General features: G+C 43.9%; 1 protein-coding gene across 2 annotated transcripts in view; it reads right to left on the reverse strand.

The window, feature by feature from the left end:
- Positions 1-20,350, reverse strand: part of SRL (sarcalumenin) — a 130,177-nt gene that overhangs the window by 34,141 nt on the left and 75,686 nt on the right. The window lies entirely within an intron of this gene.

Here is a 20,350-nt window from a genome sequence, read left to right on the forward strand (position 1 = left end):
AGGTACTCTTCCCAGACTGCATGAGATGAAGGATACCAGACTGCATTCAATGAAATCCTGTTGCACACCCAGTGACTCCACTAGTGTCCAAATACTCTGGTTATGATGCTCTCAGCATGAGAGAGTTTCTTTTTGATTTTAGTATTTGAGTTTGGCCTTTGTGAGAGGGTAGGTGAAAGGGGATCTGGGAAGACACGCAGAAGGGGGGTGCAGGCAGCCGGGGAACCCCAACGGGGCAGACTTCATGTGCACAACACCCACATTCAGAAAGCTGCGCTACCGGAGGCAGAGAGGTTGGCTGGGTTAAGGAAGAAGAGGAGGAACTACCAGTCCCAGAATCCCTCTCTTCCCCACCTGGCTGTGCAAGAGTTAGGGGAGGAGATAGAAGATTGGGAAATGGTCTCTGAGGAAGGTGATGAGGGCCAGCTGGAGAGGTTGGGGGCAGGGGAAGTTGAAGAGGAGGATAAAATGGAGGTTACTGAAGGACTAGAGGAGGAACAGATGGAGATTGGAGCTCTGGCTCAAACACGAAAAGCTGCTGTAAGAGGGTGGCTAGCTGTGCCTTGGAGAGACTGGTGGAAGACCAGAGGAGAGAGACTGAGGCGCTGGGGGAGATCTCTACTAAAGAGGAAACAGGTGCAGCCCCTGGGAGAGAAAGAGGGTTGGGCACAGTTGAAACCCCAGTCTGAACCAGGTGGGACCAAAGCTGTGTAGCTGAGCTGTAAGAAAGACTGTGCAAACTGTTTCATACTGGAAAGGTCTGGGCCTGCAACCTACCAAGCTATTGTGTTTTCTTTCTGATAATGTACTGTTCCCTAAAAGAAGTAATTTTGGCTAAAGTGAAGTTATATGGACTGTGAAAAAATCAGGATTGTGAAAAATGACAAGAGGACCTTACGAGACTGGGAGACTGGGTGGCTAAATGGCAGATGACGTTTAATGTGAGCAAGTGCAAGGTGATGCATGTGGGGAAAAAAGAACCCGAATTATAGCTACGTCATGCAAGGTTCCATGTTAGGAGTTACGGACCAAGAAAGGGATCTGGGTGTCGTCGTCGATAACACACTGAAACCTTCTGCTCAGTGTGCTGCTGCGGCTAGGAAAGCGAATAGAATGTTGGGTATTATTAGGAAAGGTATGGAAAACAGGTGTGAGGATGTTATAATGCCGTTGTATCACTCCATGGTGCGACCGCACCTTGAGTATTGTGTTCAATTCTGGTCGCCGCATCTCTAGTAGAATTGGAAAAGGTGCAGCGAAGGGCGATTAAAATGATAGCGGGGATGGGACGACTTCCCAATGAAGAAAGACTATGGAGGCTAGGGATATTCAGCTTGGAGAAGAGACGGCTGAGGGGAGACATGATAGAGGTATATAAAATAATGAGTGGAGTGGAACAGGTGGATGTGAAGCGTCTGTTCCTGCTTTCCAAAAATACTAGGACTAGGGGGCATGCGATTAAACTACAGTGTAGTAAATTTAAAACAAATCGGAGAAAATATTTCTTCACCCAACGTGTAATTAAACTCTGGTATTCATTGCCGGAAAATGTGGGGAAGGCGGTTAGCTTAGCAGAGTTTAAAAAGGGGTTGGACGGTTTCCTAAAGGACAAGTCCATAAACCGCTACTAAACGGAAAAATCCAAAATTCCAGGAATAACATGTATAGAATGTATGTACGTTTGGGAAGCTTGCCAGGTGCCCTTGGCCTGGATTGGCCGCTGTCATGGACAAGATGCTGGGCTCGATGGACCCTTGGTCTTTTCCCAGTATGGCATTACTTATGTACTTATATATTTAAACCCTGAATGAGACTTTGGCAGCAAACCTTAACAACCTGGGAGTAAGGTGTTTTCCTTTTGTGTCTATGCTGAATGGAAGCAAGAAAATATATATATATTTTTAATAAACGTTTTGCCTGATTGAGCCTCTGTGGAAACAATAGAGAGAGGAGGAAGTCCTGCAAGTTCTCAGGGGTCTGGCGCTGAGTTCCCAGAACAGGCCAGGTGGTGTGGAGCGAGGCAACAGTTGTGAAGAAGGAAGCTAAGCAGGGTTGATGCCCAGCGGGTCCTGGAAGGGGGACCCAGCTACAACCTTGCACCTATAATTGAATTTGACAGGGGAGAAGAAAAATAAACAGTAAAGAGTGTTAAAAAGTCATAGAGCTGAATTAGTCTACTCTCTCATATGACTTGCTGCTGACTGGGAATCCTAAACACATCTAAACCTCCACCAACCCCGTTAAAAAGCTAGTGTGCAAAGTGGGGCACTCTCTATGCTCATTTATATATCAGTATTCAGAATGATTTTAACTTCCTGCAACATTTCATGCTGCTCACAGAGGAAACGCCTTTTTTTTTGTCTTTTTGGGAGACTGAAGAAGAGCAGCAGAGAAGTGGGCTCGAGAATGAGCTGGTTTGTGCAAATTTGTCTCTCTCACCCCTACCCCCTTTGGTTTCTCTAGCTTGATTTTCTGGATAGCAGCTTCTTTTTCTCTCATTCATTCCCTTGACTTTATTCCATTGTTTTCTGTCTTCTTGGTGTTCTCCATCCTTTCATTTCTAGTTCAGTTCCAGGTCTTCCTTCTTTATCTGTGTTCTTCAGCAGCAGATATTATAATATTTTCTCTTCATTTTCTGTCCCTTCTGCTTTTTTCCTTCTTTCTCCTCTTCCAACCAGCTCTCCTTCCTCTTCTTTCTCCTACAGTATCACCCTTCCTTCCTTCCTTCATCCTCCTCTCTCCCAAACCAGTGTCATCTTCTTCTCCTTTTTCTGCCATCCCTGGTCCTCTCTCTCATCCCCTCACCTCTTTCTTTCCCTCCTTTCCCACCCACTCTTCACTATTTGCCACTTTTCCTCCCCTTCCATCTAGCTCTCTTTCTCTCTCTTCTCCCATCTTCCTGCTCCCTTATTTTGCTTGACCCTCTGTTTCCATCCTTACTCTTCCCTCTCATTCACCCCATTCTTGCTTGCCTCTCTCTCATACACACACTCCCTCCTCATATCTCCCCCATGCTTTGCCCCTATTAAGTCTTAAATCTCCCCCTCACATAGACATAATCTCTTGATTTTTTTCCTTTATATACCCCTATCCCTCACATTTCAAATTATTCCTGTTTTCAGGATCACTATTCATTTCAGGGGCAATTCTATAACTGGTTGTCCCCTTTTAAGTACCCCAATGTTGCACAAGGGAGTGCCTATTTATAATTATTTTTTGTTACATTTTGTACCCCGCGCTTTTCCGCTCATGGCAGGCTTAGTGCGGTGGGCAATGGAGGGTTAAGGTGACTTGCCCAGGGTCACAAGGGCTGCCTGTGCCGGGAAACGAAACTCAGTTCCTCAGTTCCTCAGGACCAAAGTCACCACCCTAACCACTAGGCCACTCCTCCACAATTGGGTGTCCAGGACCTCATGACAGAATACTATTACTACTTATTTTTATCATTCTCCAGTCTCACTGCACACCTCCTTCCAAACCTCTTCTCTTTAATTTGACACACTTATCCACCACCCTTGTCGCCTCTCACTTGGACTATTGCAAGCGCTGTACAAATTTCTCACTGGTGTGTCCGCTCAGCCATCTCTCTCCTCTCCAATCTGTCCAAAATTCTGCGGCACGACTTGTTTTCCGCCAGAATTGTTATAGCCCATATACTAGCCCGCCCTCAAGTCACTTCCCTGGATCCCTGTCTGCTTCCGCATTCAGTTTAAACTTCTCGTACTGACCTTTAATGCATCCACCTCTGCAGCCCCCCATTACCTCTCACTCTCATCTCTCCCTACAATTCCTCCCTGTGAACTCCGCTCGCTTGACAAATCTCTCTTGACGTCCTCCTTCTCCTCCACTGCTAACTCCAGGCTTCGCTCCTTTTCTCTCGCGGCACCTTATGCCTGGAATAGACTTCCTGGACCTATACGCTAGCTCCTCTCTACCTGTTTTCAAATCTATGCTGAAAACCCACCTTTTCACTGCTGCTTTTAGCTCCTAGCCACAATTGCCCTCCCCTTGTCCCTTCCTCCCTTCTCACCCATTACTTCCCTCACCTGTAACTGTCTTGTTTGTCTGTATTACTTAGATTGTAATCTCTTTTGAGCAGGGACTGTCTCTTTGTATCAGGTGTTCAGCTCTGCGTGCGTCTGGTAGCGCTATACAAATGCTAATAATAATAATAATATAAATAAGAGCTCTTCCCACACCAGGGACAAATATAGCACTGGTTGTATCCTCTCAAGCAACTTCAGCACAGCCAGAGTCTGTTCACCCTACTTGCATGAAGCTAACAATAGCAAGAGTGCTGTGGTGCTAATGAGAATGACCCATAGATAAGACAACCCAGGTTTATTGATGGAATTTTGAAGTCAAAATGTATCAACTTATAGACAAGTATATCAAGTTGTAGAGAGGAGGTGTGTACTATTTGTTTACAGCATCTTCTGGGATGTCTGCCAATGGTTCTGCCTGCCCTTATATAGCTATAGAAACCCTTAGAGAGTGTGTGGTGGATTTGTGTGGATTTGCTAAGAGAAGCAATTTCTATTTAGTGCTCAGCACCTGAGCCTAGTTGAGTGTATATACAGTGTGTAGCCTCCCTTAATTTTGTTTATGTCTACCTTTCATGTAAGAATAAGACAAAGGTTTGATCTTCCCCTCTACCTGCTATTTAATTAAGAAGTGGAGCAGCTACTTGACCTTCAAGTCAAAAGGACAAGGAAAGAGAAGCCCCACTCAAGAATTAGACTACTAAGGAAGGTCCTGTGTACAAGATTGTGCCTATTGGGAATGATCTTTCTGGAAGTAGATCTCAGAAAGGAGACTTTAACTGTGTACTTTATTCAGAAGGGAAGAAGTTTGCCCTTGTACATGGGAAACTCTTTACTCCAAAAAAAGACTGCTTATTATTGAATTGGATCACAGACAAATAAAAGAAGAAAGTGGCGACTATTACAGTATTCATTCAATGCTGGACAGAAAGATTACCTTGAAGTTGTAATTGTTTGGCATGTATCTTCAGTAAATAGAATTGAAGCACTCATTTTATAGCATGCTGGGTGGAGTGGAAGGTTTAATAAGTGTTGGTTTGTTATTTTGTGACTGGGGTGGGTGGAATTGATTGGTATGAATGGTGTTGTGATGCTGTGGGTACAGGAGTGAAAAGACACTGTGGAAATGAGGCCCAGATGCATCAACCAAACGTAAAAAAAGCAAAAACGTAAAAGCTGTTACCGAATTTTAAAAAACGAACAATGCAGCAGAAAAACAAGTCACACATGTTTGGTACGGTATTGTAAAGTACAATGCATCAATCTGGTGGAATCCCCGTCAGTAATCCCCAGTCAGCGCTTCTCACCTCTGTATGAAGGCGCTGCACGGGCAAGAAGACCATCAGATCACTGCAGTCTTCAGGACGTCTCTCTCCCCTCGTCTTCCCTGACCTGGGCCCGCCCCCCCCGTCTGACGGAGGTGAGAGGCGCTGCACGGGCCAGTAATGCAGGGGGGGCCTGGTGGAGGGGGGGAGCGACAGCGACGATCTCAGGGGGGGTGGGGGCAGGGCACGGGGGCAGAGGGAGGCGGAGCTGTGTGGAGAAAGAGTTTAGAGACAGGAAGGGAGGGGGGCCAGGGCTCCTAAAGCTTTGAGTTTTGTTTTGTGTTTTTATTTAATGCTGGGGGACGAAGCGGGGAGCAGCAGCGGCGACCACAGGCGGGGGGGGGGGGCAAGGCCGTCCATAAAGGACGCTCCTGACAAGCACCTTTGCCCCCTCCCGAACCTTTTTTTTTCACTTTTATAGTGATACAGGGGGAGCGGGGAGCAGCAGTGACCTTGGGCGTCAATAAAAGACGCCCCTGATGCGCATTTTCGCCCCCTCGCTTTTTTTTGTTTTTTACATTAAAGTTTTTAGTCGGATAGCCCTAACGACCTGTCGTTAGCTTTCCGGCAGTTTTCCTACGTTAGGGTAGTCGGAAAACTTTGATGCATCTCATTTCAATGAGGTTTCTACACAATTTGCTCATCAACATTCCGTTTTCATTTTCTGCTACCGTGGTCGGAAAATGGCCTTTAATGCATGCCACGGTTCAAAACTTCTTCGTAAAAGGGTTGTTAAAGGGTCATTAAAGTTTAGTGCATCTGGACCTGAGTGGGGTGCAGCATGGCATGATTCTAAGAATATGTCAATTAAAGGTGACCAGGATGGGGGAGGGGTTGGGGAGGGGTGTGAGGAGACATAATATGTGATTTCTGCATCAAAGGGATGTTAATGACAGCAGGTGTAGGGGACTGGGAGGAATTGTGCTGATGGAAAGGGGGAGCAGCAGGTTAAAGACAGGAATGGTGGCCAGGAGGAATGTGTGACACTGGGCAATGTCTCCATACAGAGAAAGTTAGCTTGAAGGACAGACTGTGGTGGGGGCTGGGCATCCAGGTCTGGTGAAAAATATTTTTGGTGGCAATGGGACATCCAGGGAAGGTCTGACCTATTGTATGAAGGAGCACTTAAGATAGCTTGTTGGAATATCTTGGGAGTTAGCTCCTCAGATACAAAATTTTGCAGGCTCAGCAATAATGGGGGTTCAGGTGGCTTTGCTACAATTTAATAGTTTAAAATAATTTGATATACCATCTTTTTGTGAACAAGTCAGAGTGGTTTACAAAAAAATAAAATCTTGATGAGAAAGGAACACCAATAATAAAAGAAAAGCAATTCATCCTAGGAACACACACCCAAGTCTAACATCCAAACTTCATCATCTGCAGGTCATCTACCCAGGAGACTAAGTTGAATGAGACTGAACTTGGGAAACTGTAATGAGGATGGGTAGATGAGGTAGTATCTGCATCTGCTGGAAGGGGGGGGGGGGGACACAGAGCAGGAGTGGTGGGTCTGCTTAATAATAGAGGCCCTGATGCTCAAAACTCCAGTGCTGTTGTGAATAATGCTGTAAAAATACTGCCGGAACAGCGGAGAAGAACGGTCTAATGCTCAGTGCTAATGAGATGCAAATATAGCTGCGCTCATAGCGTTGAGCATTAGGGAGTTTGGTGGAAGGATTATGTTTGGCGCATGCGCAGAAGAGTTCCACAGTAAGCTCAGTTCCTGTGCACATGTGCCTGGTAAAACCCAAATATGAAGCACACATTGGCGTCTGTTTTCTGCAGCTTAAATATAAACATTTTTAATTTTTTTTTTTTAGTTTGGACACATATTTAGATGCAGGAAACAGACGCCAATGTGTGTTTTCACTTTGGGCATTTTCAATTTTTTTTTAGCATGGACGCTTTAAATTTAGATGCAGGAAACAGACACCAATGTGTGCTTTCACTTGGGTCTGCTGTTTCTTATGACCAGGGCTTGCACGGGCTTCCTTCTGCTTTCAAAAGCAGTCAAAAGTGGTAGATTTTGCAGAAAGATTCATGAGAGAAGCATGAGAATCATGAGAAATCCTCTCTTCCAAAAGCCTAATGCCTGCTCCAACCTGGCATCATTTTTTGCAGTGTAAGGCACTTTTGTTTTGGGCGCTCTTTTCTGAGCATTAGGGAGAAATACAAAATGACCTCATTAACATGAGTTTGACCACATTAGCATGCTACTTGCGTTGTTCATCTGCACGCTCATTTGTTCCAGCGCCTTGGGCCTCTGAACATTCTGTGCAAGTAAATGCAGGCACTAGTATGGCTCTAATGGCCTCTAACGCCCAGGTTTACTTTTAGCATTGGGGCCAGAGTGGCATATCAGGTGCACAAGGTGATAAAGGATCCAGAGAGAAGGTTCTTATTTATTCATGCAACTCTGCCTGGGTGAGAAATGGTGCTAACATCTATGTCCCTAATGTCTATAGTTACAAGTTCTTTTTGACACTGGTTAAACAGATCTTCCATTAGTTTTTGTGGCAGACTTCAATGTAGCAATAGACTCCCAGGTGATTTGATCAAGCATGAATAATGGGGGGGGGGGGAATGGGCTCAGCGATCATGGACTCCCATTCTTATATCTGAGTCTGAATTTGATTAATGCTGGGTGTTTTTTGCATTCCCTGGTTGAAGAGAGATTACATATATGTCTCCAGGACATATGTCTCTATGTCCAGGATAGATTATCTTCTGATATTGCATGAAATTGTTTTTTTACTAATGTTATAAATGTGGAAATCTCAGACCATACCATGATTTTCTTGGCGACAACAGGGAGGGATGATCTTGCAAATAGAGGATATTGGCAGTTCCTATACCACCTATACACAGATGAGAAATTCACAGCATACATGCAGGAGAGCTGGGAGGATTACTGACTTTGTTTTCAGAAATGACAAGGGCTGTACTCTGCAGAGACATCATTTCATATGTGTTTCATTAGTGGAGAGTTTTAGCTCAGGATATCTGCTGACTGAAGAAGCAGTTCTCAACAGGGGCTCACAAGGATCAGTTTATAGCTACTTAAGTACATAAGTAATGCCACACCGGGAAAAGACCAAAGGTCCATCGAGCCCAGCATACTTAAGTGGCTTTGAAAAAAAAAACCCCTAAGATATGATTTATTATAGGTATTGCTTGTTCAGCTTTCAAAATAAGCCCAGGATACTGCCAGCTAGATTGGTCAAACCTTGGTTGGGATCAAAGTTTATGGCAGCTGTGGCAGCTCCATGAAGAGGAGTGGTATAAAAAAGCAAGCAAGATAATGAGGTCCTTTTCTGATTATTATGCTTGTACTCCACTCAGGCTGTGGAAGGAGGAAATATAGCAGCCTCTTAGCATTGAAGACCTAACATTGACATTCGCACATCATCCAGTCCTCATCTTACAATCTATTAATTTATAAATAATACCACAACTCATCATTGGAATTAAATTTTGGTCGCAGCTTTATTAACCATATATAAATATATAACTCAACTCTATAACTTAACCTTTACCCAATGCATTAAATTCTTCCATACCAATATTAGCATTCCCAGAGCGGTTTAAGAGTTCAGAGCCATTCGGTAATGAAACTGGCTCTCTGACTTGTCCAAAATTACCCCCTTTATTCTATGTGACTCACAGTGCCATCAAGCCACAACTCTCTTGTGGCGGTTCTGCCCACAAGTTACTTTTTCAATCAAAATATCTTTTAACCAATATCCACACTTAACCGCATCTGGTGCCTCTTTATCCTCACATATCCAGCTGACTCAAAAGCTGCTACCAACCTCCCATTCCCCACCCAAACTCACATACCCACCATAACCATCCCACCAAAATCATTATACAATAAACCCAAAACATGCCACCAACTATCCATTGTAATTAAAGACAAACCACACAACACAGGGCGGGTTGGGAAGGGCACAAAATCCTAACCCCTCATCCACCCTCACCCGCTCCTGCCCACCCAAATAATGATTTTAAACCGCCAAAAACCCTTCTGTTTACCCACAACTGTTCCTATGACAACCACCAATCCTCACCTCCACTTATCATCCAATCACCCTTCCTCTCCTGTTACTACCCTACCCACACTTCAACATTAACCCTCTCAACTCCTTCTTTCATACCATTCTATCTTTTCCATACCCTCACCTCTATTAACTATTTATCTCCCTTCGTTCTGGCTCAGTCAATGTTATTGTCCCAATAGTCTAAACTGTAGGGTCTCCTTATCCTCGTAGGAAGATCATGAGATGTTCAACACTCTCACTCAATGAGGGAGATTCAAGCAGTGATCAAGTCAGCTTGGCCTAGGAGGGGTTTTCTAAGGAACTTTAGAAATTGTTGCAGTTACAGCTGCATATTTTTCTCAAGTGTTGAGAAAGGTAGTTTCACACGACAAAGTACTAAATCCACCTTATTATGGTGATTCCAAAAGCAGGAAAAATAGCCAGAGTATTATCTCCCAATATCTTTGGTGAAGTTATCCCAACTATACTTGAAGGAAAGGGGTGAGACTGAGAGGCAAGGGGAACGGAGATAAACAGAAGATAGAGAGATGAGCAAGAGTGTGAGAACAATGAGGAGAGAGCAAGGGAAAGGGGTAGAGATGAAACAGGAGGCAAAGGGGACAAAAGAGAAAAGGACAGGAAGTAGCAGGTGAGATCTTAGTCTCAATGAAAAGACTCAAGAAGGGACCACCTCAGTTTAGAGCACAGGCCACATACTTTATTATTTGCCAGTAAGAAGTGTAGGGGTGTTGAGTCCATAGATTTTTCTTTTTAAACAAATAAACTATTTTTTAAGCCAATAAATATAAGGACAATGGAATGCAGACTGAGACAGAGTCAGCTAAGTAAAAAGCCAAAAGGGCTTTGTGAGAGGAAAGCAAGCATTGATAACATCTGAAAAGGTGCTTGCAGTAATACTAGGATATCAACAATGTCTGCATTGTTGTCTATGAGAGTAATGCTGAAAAGGCCTTTGATCAAGTTAACTGGGATTTTTTATTTGAGATATTGCAAGGTTATCAGTTTGGAAGGCAGTTTATGGAGATTTTATGAGCCCTATATAATAATAGTGTGACCTCTCCAGATTTTAGTTTGTAGAAAGGCACCTGCCAGGGCTGCCCTCTGTCTCTCTTATTATTTTTACTATTTCTGAAACCACTATTACAGTGATTACTGGCTAAATCCCAGGACCAGGGAATGAAAATGGGCAGTCTGGAGGTTAAATGTTTATTTAGCCTTTGCAGACAACATTTTTAAGTTGGTGATGAATCCAGCAGCTTTCTTGGAGAAGGCCCTACATGGGATTTTTACAATTTTGTACTCAGTAGTAGTAGTAGTAGTCATGTGTACATGATTCAAAAGTTCATCTTCTTTGCATTGTCAAATTTGCCAATATATATTTTCAGTTTTGTCTGATAACTATGAAACTAAATAGTTGCCATTGTTATTGCTTTGATGCTTGTAATGATGAAAATAATTTTTGGTGACCTGATGTTGTAAATATTTCCAGGTTTTTGCCACTGGATGGTACTGTTCTAAGTTTCAAGTTTATTGAGGGTTTCCTACCCCACCCATTGCAAATTACATCTAGGTGGCTTACAAATTAAAAGAAATATGGAAAACAGAGAGAGGGGGAAACTTAGACTTGATACAAAAGGATACAACTGCTACCTCATTTGTAACATACTGCTACAGTAAATGACGGAACAGATATAGACCCACACTGTTCATCAGTCTGTCCAACAAGGTGACCAGAGCCATGGCTGCCACTCTGTGCAGGCCCTAGCCGCCCATGCTTAAACACTGGTTGTCAGGTCTCCACCATGCCAACCATATAGATGGCCAAAAGTGTCCTATTATTATATTTGATCAAATATGAAATGTACTTAACTATATGCCCAGGGTGAAATTATTTGTGCTGCCTTTTCATGTATGCATGGTGTCCTTATATCTGACGGCCCAAGGTTAAATTGTTTTGAGAGTGAATTTCCTGTGTTACTGAAATGGAGTTTCCTTTAAAATAACTGAAAATGTCCATCGAGTTTCATCCCATTCTCTTCCTGCTTTCAGTTTTTCATGGGGGAAAATGTTCCAATAAGTATTGCATATTGCATAGGCCTCAGTGTTTAAGGAGCAAGATTATCAACATAGGCTAGCGTTAGGATGTGTTATTTTACCACAGATCCCATTTTATGCAATGAGACCTAGTTGCAAATAGCTGGGCTAACAGCAAAATAACATGTTTTAACAGTAGCCCACATTGATAACTTCCCTCCTAAATCTTTGTGTTTATTCATCGTGATTGCCTAAGCAGGGGTTTCATTTGCCTCCTGTCAGTAAGGGTGATGTAGTAAAAAGAGCAGTGAGTTTTGTAGCAGGCTCTCCCCATTGGGATGTGGACAAGGGAGGCGATTCAGTCTATAAACTGTAGTGTTTTGGGATGGAATGGAACTGCCTCCCAAAAGCAGTGTTGGTGCTCATGAGGGCTTGGGGTACAGGAGAAAGACAGCAATTTGGATTTTACCTCCTTTCTCACCAGGAAAGTGAAATTGTCATTAGACAATGGTTTGTCATGCATGTGAGTCACAGGTGAGTAATATTCATCTGGGAGTATTGACCTAGAGTTTGGTGTCAGAGGGGTCTACCTTTGGAGAAAGTGGACTTGCCTTGATGACAAACTTCAATACAGAACCTAATGGGGACAAAAATTAGCCAATTAGGAAGGAGTGGGGGACATGGATCTAAAATTGGGGACAATCCCAAAAATCAGGGGTTTATTTATTTATTTAGTTCAGGGACGCATCTGCGAGGGGCCACAGGGGCCTGGGCCCCCGCAGATTTCGCCCTGGACCCCACTACCGCCACCAACCCTCCCCCGCTGCCGTTGCTTACCTTTGCTGGCGGGGGACCCCACCCCCGCCAGCCGAGGTCCGCTTGCCGCCTTTAAAGATATTTCTTCAGCTGGCGGGGGACCCCAATCCCCGTCAGCCGACCCGACGTCTTTAAAATTCTTCTTCGGCCTCCATGGCCGTGCTGTAGTTGATAGCTGTTCAATCCAGTTCGGAGTCTGACGTCCCAGCACATTGTACGTGCAGGACAACGTGCTGGGACATCAGACTCCGAACTGGATTGAACAGCTATCAACTACAGCATGGCCACGGAGGCCGAAGAAGAACTTTAAAGACGTCGGGGGTTGGGGTCCCCTGCCAGCTGAAGAAATATCTTTAAAGGCGGCAAGCGGACCTCGGCTGGCGGGGGGTGGGGTCCCCCGCCAGCAAAGGTAAGCAACGGCAGTGGGGGAGGGTTGGCGGTGGGGGGGGGAGGTGGAGAGTCCTTGGTGGGGGGATCTGGCAATAGCGGGGGGGTTCTGGCAATGGCGGCGGTGGCGGGGGGGGGCGTTGGGGGGGGCTAAAATGTGCCCCCTCCCTCTGGCTCTGGCCCCCCCTACCGCCGGAGTCCAGTTACGCCCCTGATTTAGTTACAAATTTATAACCCGAAGGTATGGTAACCGGAGTAAACAAGGAGAATCTGGTTCTGCCCACTAAAGGGGGGGGGTGGGAGGGGGATGGTAGGGATGGGAGGGTAGAGGGCGGGAGAGGGATGGGGCTTGACAGCTAGATTAATGAATACTGTATAAGGACCTCTTGTTATCTGGGTAACGTACTGTATTTTGTAACCTAATAAGACAATTGTTGAGTTGAGCTGTTTGAGCCGCTGGATTGTTAACTACTGGGAACCATAGGTTACAGGGAGGGGGGGGAGGGAGAAAAGGCAAAATCCTTGATGATTAATAAGGACTGATCTCTACATTTATGTCCACAAGCATGTTGCAATACTTAAAGGCCAGATTTGAATGGTTATGGTTCTGTTTAATGTATTTATCATCAATAAAATTATTGAAACCTTAGTTACAAATTTATAGTCTGCTTAATCCACCATTCTCGGTGGGTAACAACAAGCATACTTAATATTCCATAAAACATAAAGAGGACCTTTTACTAAGGGGTGCTAACAGATTTAGTATGGGCTAATGATTAGCGTGCGCTAAATGCCATACAGCTCATAGGAATAAAATGAGCTGTACAGCATTTAGCATGTGCTAATTGTTAACATCCTTTAGCATACCTTAGTAAAAAGACCCCAAAATGACTAACAGAAAGACTACAAATATATAAAACTTAAATTAAAAAAATATCTGTGTGTCCAGATTATTTGGCATAGTGGCCATGCTAATTTACCGCAAATATTTTTTAACAACTGCCCAATACTTCTTCCCCAAAAGCTTGAAACAGAAAAGTCCTCAATACCTGGCAAGATCCCAAAAAAGTACAAAACATTTTATACTGCTTATCCCAAAAATAGTGGATTTTCCCCAAGTCCATTTAATAATGGTCTATGGACTTTTCCTTTAGGAAGCCGTCCAAACCTTTATAAAAATCCACTAAGCTAACCGCCTTTACCATATTCTTTGGCAATGAATTCCAGAGTTTAATTACACATTGAATGAAGACAAACTTTCTCCGATTCGTTTTAAATTTACTACATTGTAGCTTCATTGCATGCCCCCTAGTCCTAGTATTTTTGGAAAACGTAAACAGACGCTTCACATCTACCCGTTCAACTCCACTCATTATTTTATAGACCTCTATCATAACTCCCCTCAGCCGCCTTTTCTCCAAGCTGAAGAGCCCTAGCCGCTTTAGCCTTTCCTCATAGGGAAGTCGTCCCATCCCCTTTATCATTTTCGTTGCCCTTCTCTGCACCTTTTCTAATTCCACTATATCTTTTTTGAGATGAGGCGACCAGAATTGAACACAATATTCGAGGTGTGGTCACACCATGGAGCGATACAAAGGCATTATAACATCCTCATTTTTGTTTTCCATTCCTTTACTAATAATACCTAACATTCTGTTTGCTTTCTTAGCCTTACCAGCACACTGAGCAGAAGGTTTCAACCTATCATCAACGACGACACCTAGATCCCTTTCTTGGTCCCTGACTCCTAACATGGAACCTTGCATGACGTAGCTATAATTCTGGTTCGTCTTTCTCACATGCATCACTTTGCACTTGCTCACATTAAACGTCATCTGCCAATTAGTCGCCCAGTCTCCCAGTAACATAAGGTCCTCTTGTAATTTTTCACAATCCTCCCGTGATTTAACAACTTTGAATAACTTTGTGTCATCAGCAAATTTAATTACCTCAGTAGTTACTCCCATCTCTAGGTCATTTATAAATATGTTAAAAAGCAGCGGTCCCAGCACAGACCCCTGGGGAACCCCACTAACTACCCTTCTCCATTGAGAATACTGACCATTTAACCTACTCTCTGCTTTCTATCTTTTAACTAGTTTTTAATCCACAATAGAACACTACCTCCTATCCCATGACTCTCCAATTTCCTCTGGAGTCTTTCATGAGGTACTTTGTCAAATGCCTTCTGAAAATCCAGATACACAATATCAACCGGCTCCCCTTTTAATCCACATGTTTGTTCACCCCTTCAAAAGAAATGTCGTAGATTGTGATTTGAGGCAAGATTTACCCTTCACTACAATCCATGCTGACTTTGAGCGGGAATAATCGAACGGCTGACGGCCATCGTACATGTGCTGGCAATGTATTATTTTTGCGGTGTTGCTGCAAACAGGCTTGGCCAGACCCGTATTTTTCAGAAAAAACATGGCCCGGCCACCTTTTTGTTTCAATAATACAGTTCCGGCCAGCCAAATGCCTTGGATTTGGCCGGGGTTTGAGATGGGTGGCTTCGTTTTTTTAGCGATAATGGAAAGTTATGTCGGCCATCTCAAACCCCCGCCAAATCCAAGGCATTTGGCCATGGGAGGAGCCAGCATTTTTAGTGCACTGGCCCCCCCGACATGGCAGGACACCAATCGGGTTCCCTAGGGGTCACTGCGGTGGACTTCAGAAAAGCTCCCACGTACATAGCTCCCTTACTTTGGGAGCTGAGCCCCCCAACCCCCCCCCCCCCAAAACCCACTACCCACAAATGTACTGCACCCACTAAAACTGCTCCAGGTACCTGCATACAGCCTCTAGGACTTATTGCTGCTATATAACTTTGGCACACCAGTTGACACCTGAAGACTAATCTTCTTTGAAAAGTCCTTTATTTGAATAAGCACGTTTACTCGCAGTAACTGCAGAGATCAGAGGTTGTGCCCCACTGGCAAAGAGTCCCCTGGTACTAAGATGAGCAGTAGGTCAGAGCTGGCACAGTGGTGTACAATGCCCTCTTTCAGCACCATTCAAGGTAAGAACTACGTTTCTCTATCATGGGTAACACAGGAAAGGGAACTAAAACTGGCTTACAAAATGGCCACTACCACATGGACTACAACAGGAAACAAAACAGGGCACACTCTGACCCAGTAAGCAGGGGGAAAGCAACCAGGGGAGTAGAGCCTACCACACTACCAATACCTACAACCCATCACAATGAATTGCTGATGTGACTCTGCAGTGCAAATACAGCAAAGGTGTCACACTCACCCCCAGAGCCACATCACAAGCAGGAAAGGCTGTCGGAGGACAGAACACATTCTGCTGTCATGGAGGTGGGTACTGCATTGAGGCTGCTACAGGCTGGAAAAAAGTGTTAAGTGGGTTTTTTTTGGTGGGAGGGGGGTTAGTGACCACTGGGGGAGTACGGGGAGGTCATCTCCGCCTTCTTCCGGGGTCATGTGGTCGTTTGGCACCTTTTTGGGCTTGGTCGTGAAAATAAAGGACCAAGTAAACCTGGCGAAATACTGCTTAATGCCGTATTTTTTTTTTACATTATCGGCGAAAGCCGGCTATCTGGTAGCCATGCCCATACCTGCCCATGTCCCGCCTTCGCTTCTCCACCGACATGCCCCTTTGAACTTTCGACGGGCAAGGTGACGGGAAAGCGACGATGCTGTCAAAAAAGCAGCTTTCGATTATACTGATTTCGCCGCTTTTCCCAGATCGCCGGCCATCTCCTGAATTTGTGTCGGGAAATGGCCGGCGATCACTTTCGATTATGAGCTGGTTTGTCTCATTAATCCATGCTTTTGAAAATGCTCTGTAATTTTGTTCTTAATAATAGTCTCTACCATTTTGCCCGGCACCGACATCAGACTCATCGGTCTATAATTTCCCGGATCTCCTCTGGAACCTTTTTAAAAATCGGCGTTACATTGGGCCACCCTCCAATCTTCCGGTACCACTCTCGATTTTAAGGATAAATTACATATTACTAACAATAGCTACGCAAGCTCATTTTTCAGTTCTATCAGTACTCTGGATGAATTCCATCTGGTCCAGGAGATTTGCTACTCTTCAGTTTGTAGAACTGCCCCATTACATCCTCCAGGTTTACAGATAATTCATTGTTTCTCCGACTCGTCAGCTTTGAATACCATTTCTGGCTCCGGTATCCACCCAAATCTTCCTCGGTGAAGACCAAAGCAAAGAATTCGTTTAATCTCTCCGCTACGGCTTTGTCTTCCCTGATCGCCCCTTTTACTCCTCAGTCATCTAGCGGTCCAACCGATTCTTTTGCCGGCTTCCTGCTTTTAATATACCTAAAAACTATTTTGTACTATGTGTTTTTTGCCTCCAAGGCAATCTTTTTTCGAAGTCCCTCTTAGCCTTCCTATCAGCGCTTGCATTTGACTTGACATTCCTTATGCTGTTCTTATTATTTTCAGTCGGTTCCTTCTTCCATTTTCTGAAAGATTTTCTTTTAGCTCTAATAGCTTCCTTCATCTCAGTTTTTAACCACGCCGGCTGTCGTTTGGTCTTCCGTCCTCCTTTTTTAATACGCGGAATATATTTGGCCTGGGCTTCCAGGATGGTGTTTTTGAACAGCATCCATGCCTGATGTAAATTTTTGACCCTCGCAGTCACTCCTCTAAGTTTTTTTTTCACCGTTCTTCTCATTTTATCATAGTCTCCTTTAAAGTTAAACGTTAACCTATTTGATTTCCTATGTATACTTACTTCAAAGCAAATATAAAATCCGATCATATTATGATCACTGTTATCAAGCGGCATCAGCACCATTACCTCCCACACCAGATCATGCGCTCCACTAAGGACTAGGTCTAGAATTTTTCCTTCTCTCGTCGGCTCCTCTACCAGCTGGTCCATAAAGCAGTCCTTGATTTCATCAAGGAATTTTACCTCCCTAGCGTGCCCCGATGTTACATTTACCCAGTCAATATCGGGGTAATTGAAATCACCCATTATTATTGCGTGGCCCAGTTTGTTTGAGTCCCTAATTTCCTTTAACATTTCTGCATCCATCTGTTCATCCTGGCCAGGCAGACAGTAGTACACTCCTATCACTATCCTTTTCCCCTTTACACATGGAATTTCAATCCACAGTGATTCCAAGAAGTGTTTTGTTTCCTGCAGAATTTTCAATCTATTTGATTCAAGGCTCTCGGTAATATACAATGCTACCCCTCCACCAATTCGATCCACCCTATCACTATGATATAATTTGTACCCCGGCATGAGAGTGTCCGACTGGTTATCCTCCTTCCACCAGGTCTCAGAGATGCCTATTATATCTAATTTTTCATTTAGTGCAATATATTTTAACTTTGCCATCTTATTTCTTAGGCTCCTGGCATTCGCATATAGACATTTCAAAGTATGTTTGTTGTTCATATTTACATGATGCTTAGTACTTGACAGTATTAATTTGCAATCTTTTGTCTGATTTTTTTTTTATTTAGTGACACCTGATCTACTACAGTCTCTTTTGCAACCTCACTATCAGGATACCCTATCTTCCCTGTTTTGGTGATATCTTTGAAAGATACCTTATCCCGAACCATGCGCTTTTGAGCGACTGTCAGCCTTCCCCCGTTTCTAGTTTAAAAGCTATCTCCTTTTTAAATGCTGATGCCAGCAGCCTGGACCCACCCTGGTTAAGGTGGAGACCATCCTTTCGGAATAGGCACCCCCTTCCCCAGAATGTTGCCCAGTTCCTCCCTGCACCATCATCTCATCAACGCATTGAGACTCTGGAGCTCTGCCTGTCTCTTGGGTCCTGTGCATGGATCTGGATTTGAGCTTTCTACCTAAGAGCCTAAATTTGGCTTCCAGAACCTCTCTCCCACATTTTCCTATGTCATTGGTGCCCACATGTACCAAGACAGCCAGCTCCTCCCCAGCACTACCTAACATCCTATCTAGGTGACGAGTGAGGTCCACCACCTTCACACCAGGCAGGCAAGTCACCAGGCGATACTCACGTCCACCAGCCACCCAGCTATCTATATGCCTAATGATCAAATCACCAACTACAACAGCTGTCCTAACCTTTCCCTCCCGGGCAGCACTTGGAGACACATCCTTGGTGTGAGAGGATAATACATCCCCTGGTGGGCAGGTCCTGGCTACAGGAGTACTTCCTACTTCACCAGGGTGATGCTCTCCTTCTAGGAGACCTCCCTCCTCCAAGGTAGCACAGGGGCTACCAGACTGGAGGTGGGACTTCTCTACAACATCCCTTTAGATCTCCTCTATGTACCTCTCTGTCTCCCTCAGCTCCACCAATTCTGCTACTCTAGCCTCAAGAGAACTGGGAGATAATCATACATGTGACACTCAATGCAAAAGACTGGATAGCATAGCACCCCTCTCGCTGCTGGACTGCTGACTCCATCTTAGTGTTTTTGAGTTTTTCAATAATTTAAAACTTGCTACAGTATTAAGGATATTAGCCTAATATAAACGTGTCTTTTAGTTTATATAGTATATTGTATGATTTATTTAGTGTTTCCTTCTCAGATGGTAATGAAATGTATTTAAAACTCTGTAAGAGCACTCCTTGCTTGCTACCCTAATTACAATAACTGACTAGAAGAGTTGTCCTAGGAGTGGGCGGAAAGACTAAACTAGATCCTGCAGTGCCTGCTAGATTCTATTTCTTAATGCTGTGGTACAAAGTTTTTAAAACTGAGTGGAAAGACTATGGAGATTAGTTGATAAAATTTGCTTTTTATATTTTTATTTTGCCTAACACTAACCAACAATTCTTCCTTTAAACCCCAATCTTTAAGTTCCCAAAGCACAAAGCAAAATAGCGTTCACTTACCAGAGAAATGTCCTCTTATCTCGGAACTTCTCAGAAAGAAGAGAACTTTTCTGTGGTGATATGCTAGGGCTATGTCAGCATCAAACCTGTCTATAAGCCCTACAAATCTTCTCTGATTTGCTGATGATCTGCATTCACATGAACATAAGAATAACCATACTGGGTCAGACCAATGGTCTATCTAGCCCAGTATCCTGCTTCCAACAGCGGCCAATTCAGGTCACAAATACCTGATGGAATCCCAAATAGTAGTAAGATTAATGCTACTTTTTGGGGTGGGGCATAAGCACTCACTACACCTTTGCACTGGCCCTGAGTTCTACTGATTTTCTCATCCCAGTTTCTACTGGAGACTGAAATTAATATAAGAACATAACCGTTGCCATACTGGGACAGACCAAAGGTCCATCAAGCTCAGCACCCTGTTTCCAACAATGGCCAGTCCAAGTTACAAGTACCTAGCAAGATCCCAAAACCATACAATACATTTTATGCTGCTTATCCTAGAAATAAGCAGTAGATTTTCCCAAGTTCATCTTAATAATGGCTTATGGACTTTCTTTTAGGAAGTTATTCAGACCTTTTTTAAAGCCCGCTAAGCTAACTGCTTTTACCACATTCTCTGGCAAGAAATTCCAGAGTTTAATTACACGTTGAGTGAAGAAATACTTTCTCCAATTTGTTTTAAATGTACTACTTTGTAGCTTCATTGCGTGCCCCCTAGTCCTAGTATTTTTGGAAAACGTAAACAAGTGATTCACGTCTACCTGTTCCACTCCACTCATTATTTTGTAGACCTCTATCATATCTCCCCTCAGCAGTCTTTTCTCCAAGCTG

Source organism: Microcaecilia unicolor, chromosome 8, assembly GCF_901765095.1.
Source record: "Microcaecilia unicolor chromosome 8, aMicUni1.1, whole genome shotgun sequence".
Taxonomy (NCBI): domain Eukaryota; kingdom Metazoa; phylum Chordata; class Amphibia; order Gymnophiona; family Siphonopidae; genus Microcaecilia; species Microcaecilia unicolor.